This window comes from Dermochelys coriacea, chromosome 6 (genome assembly GCF_009764565.3).
Source record: "Dermochelys coriacea isolate rDerCor1 chromosome 6, rDerCor1.pri.v4, whole genome shotgun sequence".
Taxonomy (NCBI): domain Eukaryota; kingdom Metazoa; phylum Chordata; order Testudines; family Dermochelyidae; genus Dermochelys; species Dermochelys coriacea.
Window position 1 is genome coordinate 103,523,463 of NC_050073.1, and position 9,092 is coordinate 103,532,554.

The window sequence follows — 9,092 nt, forward strand, 5'->3', positions numbered from 1 at the left end:
CAGGTTTATCTTCTAGTGCATGACTGAAAAGTTAACTATGAGGGTGACTGTGTGTGTGTATGTGAGTGTGTGGTCAGTAATGTATCAAACATTAATCCAGGTATCAAATCCTTCGGAGTGAGAATATTTGATTACATTTCCACAAACCATGCCTGCTTTGGAGGAATGATACTTTGTCATTTATTTTCAAATTGACATCTCTATTGGTTGTCCAGGCATGTTAATTTGCAAATCAGCATTTTGTTTGAAGCTTTTAAGCCAGTCCAGCTAAGCAGTGACTGCTATTACTGTGCAATTAGTGTCTAAAGCATTTAAAATTACATTTAAAAAAATCCAAAATATTTGGAGAGTTTGTTCAGTAACATGGCCAAAAAATATTTTGCTGACTGTGTAGAAGACCTGGATTAAGGAAATTGCAAGTAGACTTCAGTCTGACTTGAGAGGGACAAAGGAGGTGTATATTGTGGGATTTTCAAAGTTGAGGGAGAAATTCTAAGTTGCACTGCTCTTCAGGAAATCCCTGCCCATTAATTCACAAAGTATATTACTTAGATGCTACAATACAATAGCATGTGACAGTTAGAGATGGGGCAAAAAAGTAGTGTATGGATTCAGAATTTGCATTATTTTAAATCAAGGCTTATGAACAGGGATTTGAGGCTAAAATGGAGCTAGGTTTCAGATTTGGAATCAATGGTGCCAAAGGCTTGCAATCTTTTTTTGTGTGATTTCGGCCCAAAATGGAGGAAATGTCACGAGAAGTTAGGGATTTCGACCATTACTGAAAGTGTCTTAAAACTTCAGTGTTCTTATGATATTTCCTCCATCGTGGGCTACATTTGTATAAACAAGGAACGTTCTCATGGGATTTAATCCTCCTGTGCAACAGAAACGTGGAAAAAAATTTTTTTTTCCAGCTTTTAGATCTGCCTTGGAAACAAAACTGAAAAGGAAAAAAATTTCGGAACTTGAAACTAACTCTCCACACTCACCTAGCAATTCTTTGGGTTTGGCCTATTTTACAGAAGATGTCAATGAGAAAAGGTGGATTAGGGAAAGAAGACAAAAAGGGGAACAATCTGGAAGATTGATGTTAGATTGGAAACCCACTTAAAAGAGAAAGAACCAAATAAATACAAACACTGTTAATTTTTTTAATAGGCTACTTACAATAGATCTCCTTACATTTAGTCTCTTTAAATGCTGGTCACTTCATTCTTTCCTCCATCACTATAAGTCTATGTTTTTTAGTGTCTCATATTCCCATTCACCATGTCATCTTCTCCCAAGGTTTCAGAGTAGCAGCCGATGAAGTGAGCTGTAGCTCACAAAAGCTTATCTTCTCCCAAGTTATTTTGTGTTTGTTTTTCCCACTGTTCCCAATTTCCCATGCTCTGCTGGCTTGGGTTTGAGTGGCAGCTAGAAGTCTGTAAGCAGGTGTTGTGGAAGTGAAGCGTGCCATCAGCCAGTACATTAGGTAAAGTAACGTTCCCTTGGGGACTGTAATGCTTGGAACTGCATCAGTCCCAACTGTTCCTCAGAGAAGAGGAAGGGGCTAGTCATGACCAGCTCTGACCAGATGTTTTGGAAACATGCCCATTTTTAGCAGATATAATTGCTGTTAATTTATCAAAACTGTAATAGGTACTAATGAAGCGGACTCTTCGGTCACACCCTAGCAACAAAATATAAGAAAGGAAATTAGGGATATACTGTGTAGACTGTATTTAGATGCATTTAACTGTACATTTAATACTAGTTTAAGACTATTTCTGGGATATTTTGCTCCATGTGAGTGATATAATCTGACTGATTTAGACATGAGCTTGGGAAAAAAAATCATATTTCATTACCTATGCTAACAATTTTCAGTAACCTCTTTAGAGACAAGATTAAAGTAAAGGGGAGAGATACCTAAGGTGAAAGCTGAAGCTCCAGTGAAAACAACTCCAAGTCACAACTTCTGGGTCTTATTTAAAAATTCTGTAGTTCTGCATTAAAGGCTAGGGCTACATCTATACTGTGAGTGAGGGGTTTGATTCCCGTTTGTGTACAAATACTTGGCCTATCTCTCATCACACTAGCGTGAATATAAATAGCAGTGTAGCCACAGTAGCACCAGTAGCAGCAGCGAGACTGAGTCATGCCAAGTACAAACCTGAGTGAAATCAGTGGGTGTGTACTCGGCACGACTCACCCATGCCTCCACTGCGGCTACTTATGCTCCTATGTCTATACTGCTGTTTATACTGGTGCTAGCTCAATGTATGTGCACAGGAACAAGGGACTCAAACCCCTGGCTCACAGTGCAGACATAACCTACAAGGAATGACTCCATATTCAGCAAGCCAGAGGAAACTGCATTCATATCCTTCTATTATTTTCTTTTCAAATTGCCTGAATCAGTAGTCAGGGATGTCATTTTCAGGGCAAAGTTGTATCAGGATCCCCACTTCTTCCTCTCTGGTGAGGCCACAGCTGCTTATGGGGGGTGAGCTGACCAGTTTCATACTGAAGGGGAGCAGGGAGATAGTGGGCCAGTCCTATCCTGAGAAGTAGGGTGTGGGGGCAGGCCGGGTGTTTGTGTCTCACTAAAGGCTGTCTCGGGGCAGGGATCAGGACCTGGATTGTTCTGAGCTCAGCTCTGGCACAGACTGCTGGTACTGCTTCCAGTCCTGTCAGAGAGGAAAGGGGATGTGGCAATTTGGACTCCTGGCCCAGCCACCCCACAGCAGAAGCCCAGAGAAGACACCCACAGCACTGGCTGGCAAGGAGCTATTAAAAGTCTGGGGTGGGTTTTGGGGGGACAACATAACTCACTTAAAGTGATGAGGGAAGGCTGCTAATATTTTATATATACACATATACACCTGAGATATGTTCATTATGCAAGTGCTCATTTTCATTATTCTTTTAAAGCATTGGGACTGGATTCTGCTGCTTAACTCCCCAACACTGTAAACCCAGAGGACGTCTACTGAGATTAACAGTGTGCCTGTGGATTTGCACTCCTGGAACTGAGAGCAGAAACTGGTGATTGGGATTTGTATAGGCTGGGAAATCTGTATTTCTGAAGCATCTACCCAAGCTTTTTATTCATGGTTTGAGAATGAGTTTGCCAATCACCAAGAAAGAAACAAGAGGAGGCTGCATTTAAAATCAAAATGCTTTCTTTGTACTAACTACGCGTGGCTGCCCTCATCATCCAACACGGATTTTTCTGCAGAACAAAGATGCATCAATAAATAATAATAATGTAATGGTGTCTTTTAACAGCAATCTCCATTCAGCTGTGTGGTTTTAAGTTTGCTCTTTTTGACCAAATTAGGAAGAGGGCAAAGTTTGTTATTCCTATTTTTAAAATCCATTATTTGAAAGGGATGTTTCTTCTCTAACCATAGATTTTGCTATATACAGTGCCTAGCTGTGCATACAAGGCATCCCATATGGTTGAAGTAGGCTGGAGGGGTTGCTACTAACCATATTTAAAAAAGCAGATGTTACTAATCTTCTAAATATTACACAAAAATGATGTCATTTATGATTGACAACGGTTGTGGCTCATCAATCCTTTTCAATATTTTTTTCTCACAAAAGACAATGCAACACAAATGTCGAAGCAAATTTCTTTTAAAGAGAGCTTGCCTCTAAGAGCAGACCAGTTTGTGTTAGCATTGAATTGTTTAGCCGAAAGTCAGCCCCTGCAGGGGGACACATACATATGTTATATGTGAGAAACTAGCGAAGCTTGTCTATGAATAGTACAGTCAGACAGACTTTTCAGGCTACATTTTGAGAGCCAGTTTTCAATCTGGCAAGCTGAATTTTGTGCCCAAAATTGATTACTACCCCAACAATACTGCAGCCTCACACCTATTTTCTTTGCATGTGCATTCAGGATATTTTGACACCAAACTGCCTGATTTGTGTATGGAAATTGATTTTTATGTACACAAAATTGATGTGCGCCCAATTATAAGCTTACAACCAATTGTGCTTGCAAAAGTAAGCAAATAAAGTATCCCAGGGCTGAAACTTTGGCCCTAAGTGAGCTACATATGACCCACAATGAATTATCTGTCTTTAACAGATTAGTTTGACAACAATGTACTAGCTTGGTTTTATGTTTACAGCAATTCCACATTAGTAAGATCTTTTCATTGTCCTTACAGAGTGTGTGCATCAGCTATAGTTCTCTGGTGTGTATGTACTGGCTTTCCTTGCTGGAGATCAATAAAATATACAGAAGAAACTGTGTGAAGTATGGGTGATGTATGCCAATAACACTTCCTTTATTATATTAAGTCTCAAGTTAACTCATCTTCCTTTCCTGCCACCTCAGCCATATTGTGTCCTTCACCCTTTACAAGTTCCTTGCACATCAGCTTTAAACTCCTTATCTTGACTTTCCAGGTTCTTCACAGCTCCGTCCCTCCCTACATCACAGCACTGGCATGCCCACTACTATCTTATTCAGACACTGCGCTCTTCCAGTTCTGCCTCCACTTTACTAAGTTGTTTGAATTAATAACATTCTGCAGCACTGATCCCCATTGATTACTTTTCTTTGATCAGTTTTGAATATGTAGTCATTTCCATTATTTATAGCCCTGGTGTTTTTACATTTGGGGAAAAGGGTAAATAGGATCACAGAACACACCTTAGCTCTGTTCTTCATCATTCATCCTTCCACTCTACATTCCCCAATTATTTTTATGGAAGATCTTTTCCTCAACTCTCACTGGAGTTCTAACAATTTTTATTGGCCTCTCTAGATCTTTGTCTTATGGAAGATACTAGGCCTGATCTAACTTCCATTAAAGTCAATGGGGGTTTGATCTTGAGGAGATTGAAATAAAATAGAAGACCTGATTCTAATCTCACTTATACAAGAGTAACTTCATTAATTCCAATGTAGTCATTCCTGATTTACACTATTTTGAGATCAGAATGAACCCCACTCAGTATTCAAGAGGAGAGCGTAACATTGCTTTATGTGTGCCATTCTATTTTCTGCATTATTCCTTAATATCTTCTTAATAGCTGCTAACATCTCACACCAATGTACAAGATAAAATGCTACTCTGACCTGTGGTTGCATTGCTAATCAGCATTTCTATCTTGTACTTCACACACATTCTGTATTTATACACTGTTCACTACATGTCAAGTGCCAGTGTGGACTAAAGCCTTGAAAAGCAGGATAAGAATTGGAAGTGGGGGAAACTTGAATGATTGGCAGCAGGCACACATGGTTAAATGTCAACATTTTGGTATATTGTTGAATGGTCAGACACGTCTATGAATTGCCATCCAACAAACCTATGAGACATACTATTGTGGAATATATGCCAACTCTGTTTCCGGCAAACTGCTTCCGTGCTTGATGCCAAGTACTGGTGGGTGTATACCTTTTTGTGCTGTCACTGCATTCAGCCTCCAGGGTGTTGCATGAAAGGATCATTGGATGTTAATGAATAACAAAATGTGTCATTTCCCTTTAGAATTTGTCTATCTATCATATACAGTGAAAAAGACAGGTTTGTTTTTCTTTGCCCATATTTACATGTGTGTCAAAATGTGTACTGTTAAACCTGGCCACATGCTTATACAGTATGTTGTCTGATTAGTCTTTTTAAATTGTTATTGCACATGATTATGCATCTAGCCTTATAAAAAAAAGTAAGATCCATAGAAAAATAATATAGCCCATGTAGGTATGTTTTTCATTAAGAACAATAATATTTAGCGCTTAGAGCTTTCCATGGTCAGTGGAATCCTCAAACATGTTCTAATTAATTCATTTTCACAATATCCCTGTGAAGAAGATAAATATTATTATCCCCATTTTACAGATGGGGAAACAGACTATTAGTTAAATGAGCTTCATGCGGCTGCCAAAGAAGTGAGAGCCAGCATTAGAACTCAAGACTGCACCTGAGAGAGGAGGGTGAAATTTTTTGAATATATTGGCTTCTTTTAATATAGTTTAATTTTTACCGTGGTCTCACCATTTTTTGTACACATTCATGCAAACCCAGTTGCCAGACTACCTGAAGCATCTAGCCAGAGCTCAATCCAGATGGTGCTCAATCTGCAAGGAGGCTATGCCTTTGGGATTTGCCATGATGATAATGATGCTACAAACCTAGTTTTGCGAGTTTTGTTCACAGAAAGAATTTGGGCCGGTAGCTGAAATTCACTGAATTCTGAAACAACATTCATTCTGGACAGAGGCAGAAGTAACTCAAAGAGTAGTTCATCAAATTTAAAAACAAAATCTATATCTTCGACAGATATGACCAATTTCACAGTGCAACTATTCAGTACTCACAATTTCATGGGCTGAAATTTGGTTGCACAAAACTATTGTAGAACAGATTCAAACAAACTAACGAATGGATGAAAAAGGCACTGTTCCTTGGGCAATTTGTGAACAGAATGAAGGGATATATTGCCTGAAAATGCTTCATCTAGCTGTACACAGGACCTTCCTGACTCGCAGTTCTGTGCTTTAGCTGCGGGTCCACAGTTCTCTCTCACTTCTAAATCAAGTGGAATTGGTCAGTGTACAGTATAGCAGTCTAAGTAAGGTCCCTAATGCTAGTGACAATGAAGTTTTTCAGCGGCATATAAAAATCAGTTCAATTTCTATATTTAGTAACAGCATTACAAATATAATACAGATGTACTGACTTGTAAAGAATCCCAAATACTGAATTAGCAGGTACAGCAGTTAGAAAATACGCACTGAAAGTTAGTAAGTTTTCTTGCTAACAACTTCCAAATTCCAAAGTACCGTGTGTGATCTAAATCTTATTACAGGTAAAGTGATGTATGTTTATATATATATATATACACTCACACACACACAGTCATTCACTCAATGAAAACCCAAGCCACTGCAGATTCTTTAATTGTGTTTTTCAGCAAACTGATTTAAAGTTCCCTGGGGCACACTGCAGGATTGTGACATATCAGACCAGGTTAAGTCAAACTCAAAATGTTATGTGATATGACAAGATGTAAAGCACATGATTAAGGCATCCAGTGGGAAATTTGGCTTTATGAAAAACTGTATAACAGGGAAACTCTGGACTTTCTGAAGTAAACATTGTGTTTAAAAGTTAAGAGAGAGTAAAGGTTACTTGACTAAATAGTTCAGGTTTGGTTTGACACCCAAATATTTCTGCTTTGAGTTGAAATGTCACAGTTCAAAGTGGAATAAATATTTGTTGTCAGTGTAACTATTAAAAATCTCACTTCTATTGCAATGGAGCAGAAATGGCTTGTGGCCAATTCAGACAGTAGTAATTGGGACAGAGAACTCAATCGTGCAAACACAGATCCAATATAAGGACTGTGTGTGTGTGTGTGTGTGCGCGCACACACACCCATGTGTATGTGTGTGCATTTTCTCTTTTCCTGAGAAATACAGAAAAACAGTGGATTTTAAACTGACTTGCAGAAACTAAGCATAATTAACAGACATAGCTATGAGTTTTGTTCATGCAGCAACACTAAAAGAAAAGTGTACACTGTGTCCAAAACTTCACAATGAGAAGAAAGAAATTGTGATTACGATTTTAATTTGAGAATGGTAAATTATTTCCAGTCTTCACATATTTGGAAAGTTCATAAATTTTAATGCCAGAAGATTTTAAGTCTGTGATGCTCCAATCTGACTTCCTCCATAAAAACAGGTCATTAAACTTCACTCAGTAATTCCTTTAATCGTAGGAATGTTTTCTCTCTGCTAGATAGGGGTGCAATTGTGATCCACTTTACACACTTATAAATAACCCCTTTCTCCCCTGTGCAGGCTTCCCACATTGCTGATAGATGTGTGGTGGGGAGAACAGGTGGGGTGGGGAATGGAATGGTGAGAGGAATAGGTGGAGCCAAGGCATTGGCCAACTCAGCGGAGCTGGTGTGGAGTAGGAATATAAGATGTAGCAGGTATAATGCTAGCACAGTTTACTCCCCTCTTGGAGCAGTGTGGGAGCAGTGAGTGTGGGAGCAGTGAGTGAGTGAGTCACATTTTTGCCCCTGGTCCACTTCTGGGGCAGCCTAAATATACTCTATTCTTTATTCAATGCTTGTGGTAACTCTACAATCTAGTCCAAAATGAACAGTATTAAGCGCATGGTCTCTAATGCTTTCCTTTCTAAAAGTTGCACCTGCAGCTTTTATCCCAAGCTTCCAAAATCATGTTGATGTTTTGGGAGCTTGTTTAATTTTTGCAAAGTAGATGAGAATATTCTAGTTTTCTATTGTACTAAACATGTTTGCTTAAGTACAATAGAAAACATGAATACAGCATGTAAGAAATATAAACAGAGATCATAAATCCAGCAGATGATGTTGGATGCCACACATCATTTACTTCTGCACGTTATTGATGACCTCATAAGTGGTAGAGCAAAGCCAAGCCACAAGTGAGTTATGAAAGGTCATCTATAATGAGTGGAAACAAATGACGTGTTCAGAGATAGCCCATTGTATGCTCCATTTATACAACATCAGTTTTAGTTTTAATGGGTATTGATAGAAATATACTTTTAAGACAACACAAGTCTCCATCATGGCCCCAGGGATTCTGCCAGCTGGTGAAGGAGAGACAGAGATAGTGAAAAGAAAATCTGTTTTGCTACAACACTACCTTCCAACAATGAAGTGCTGACAGCAGGGGAAGAGATACATATATGGAGAACCGAGGTCGAGATACTAAAAATGTCTAGTGATTTTGAACATCCAAGCTGAGGCATCTTCCAGGGGCCTGATTTCCACAAGAGGGTGATCAACACTTTCTGAAATTGAGTTTCTTTTACCGTGTCTTTACTGGAGTGGGTGGGTAAGGTTTCATGGCCTGAGATCTGCAGGAGGTCAACTAGATGATCACGATTGTCCCTTCTGACTTTAAAGTCTATCAGTCTCCAACTGAGGCACTGAAAATCCCTAGTCACTATTGAATCTCTTTACAGACATTTTAGAAGCAGAGTTGTTAAGACCTTTTAAAAAATCAGGTGTATTGAGTGTTAAGGATCAGTTGTGTCATCTAGATTTAACCATAATCAATGTGATCCTAAGCC

General features: G+C 38.9%; 1 long non-coding RNA gene across 1 annotated transcript in view; it reads left to right on the top strand.

Moving 5' to 3' along the window:
• Window positions 1-4,252, top strand: part of LOC122460655 — a 31,112-nt gene extending 26,860 nt beyond the window's left edge. The window contains exon 3 of the long non-coding RNA XR_006282100.1: window positions 2,920-4,252. This is a non-coding gene — a long non-coding RNA (uncharacterized LOC122460655). The remainder of the gene's footprint in view (window positions 1-2,919) is intronic.
• Window positions 4,253-9,092: the final 4,840 nt, after the last annotated feature.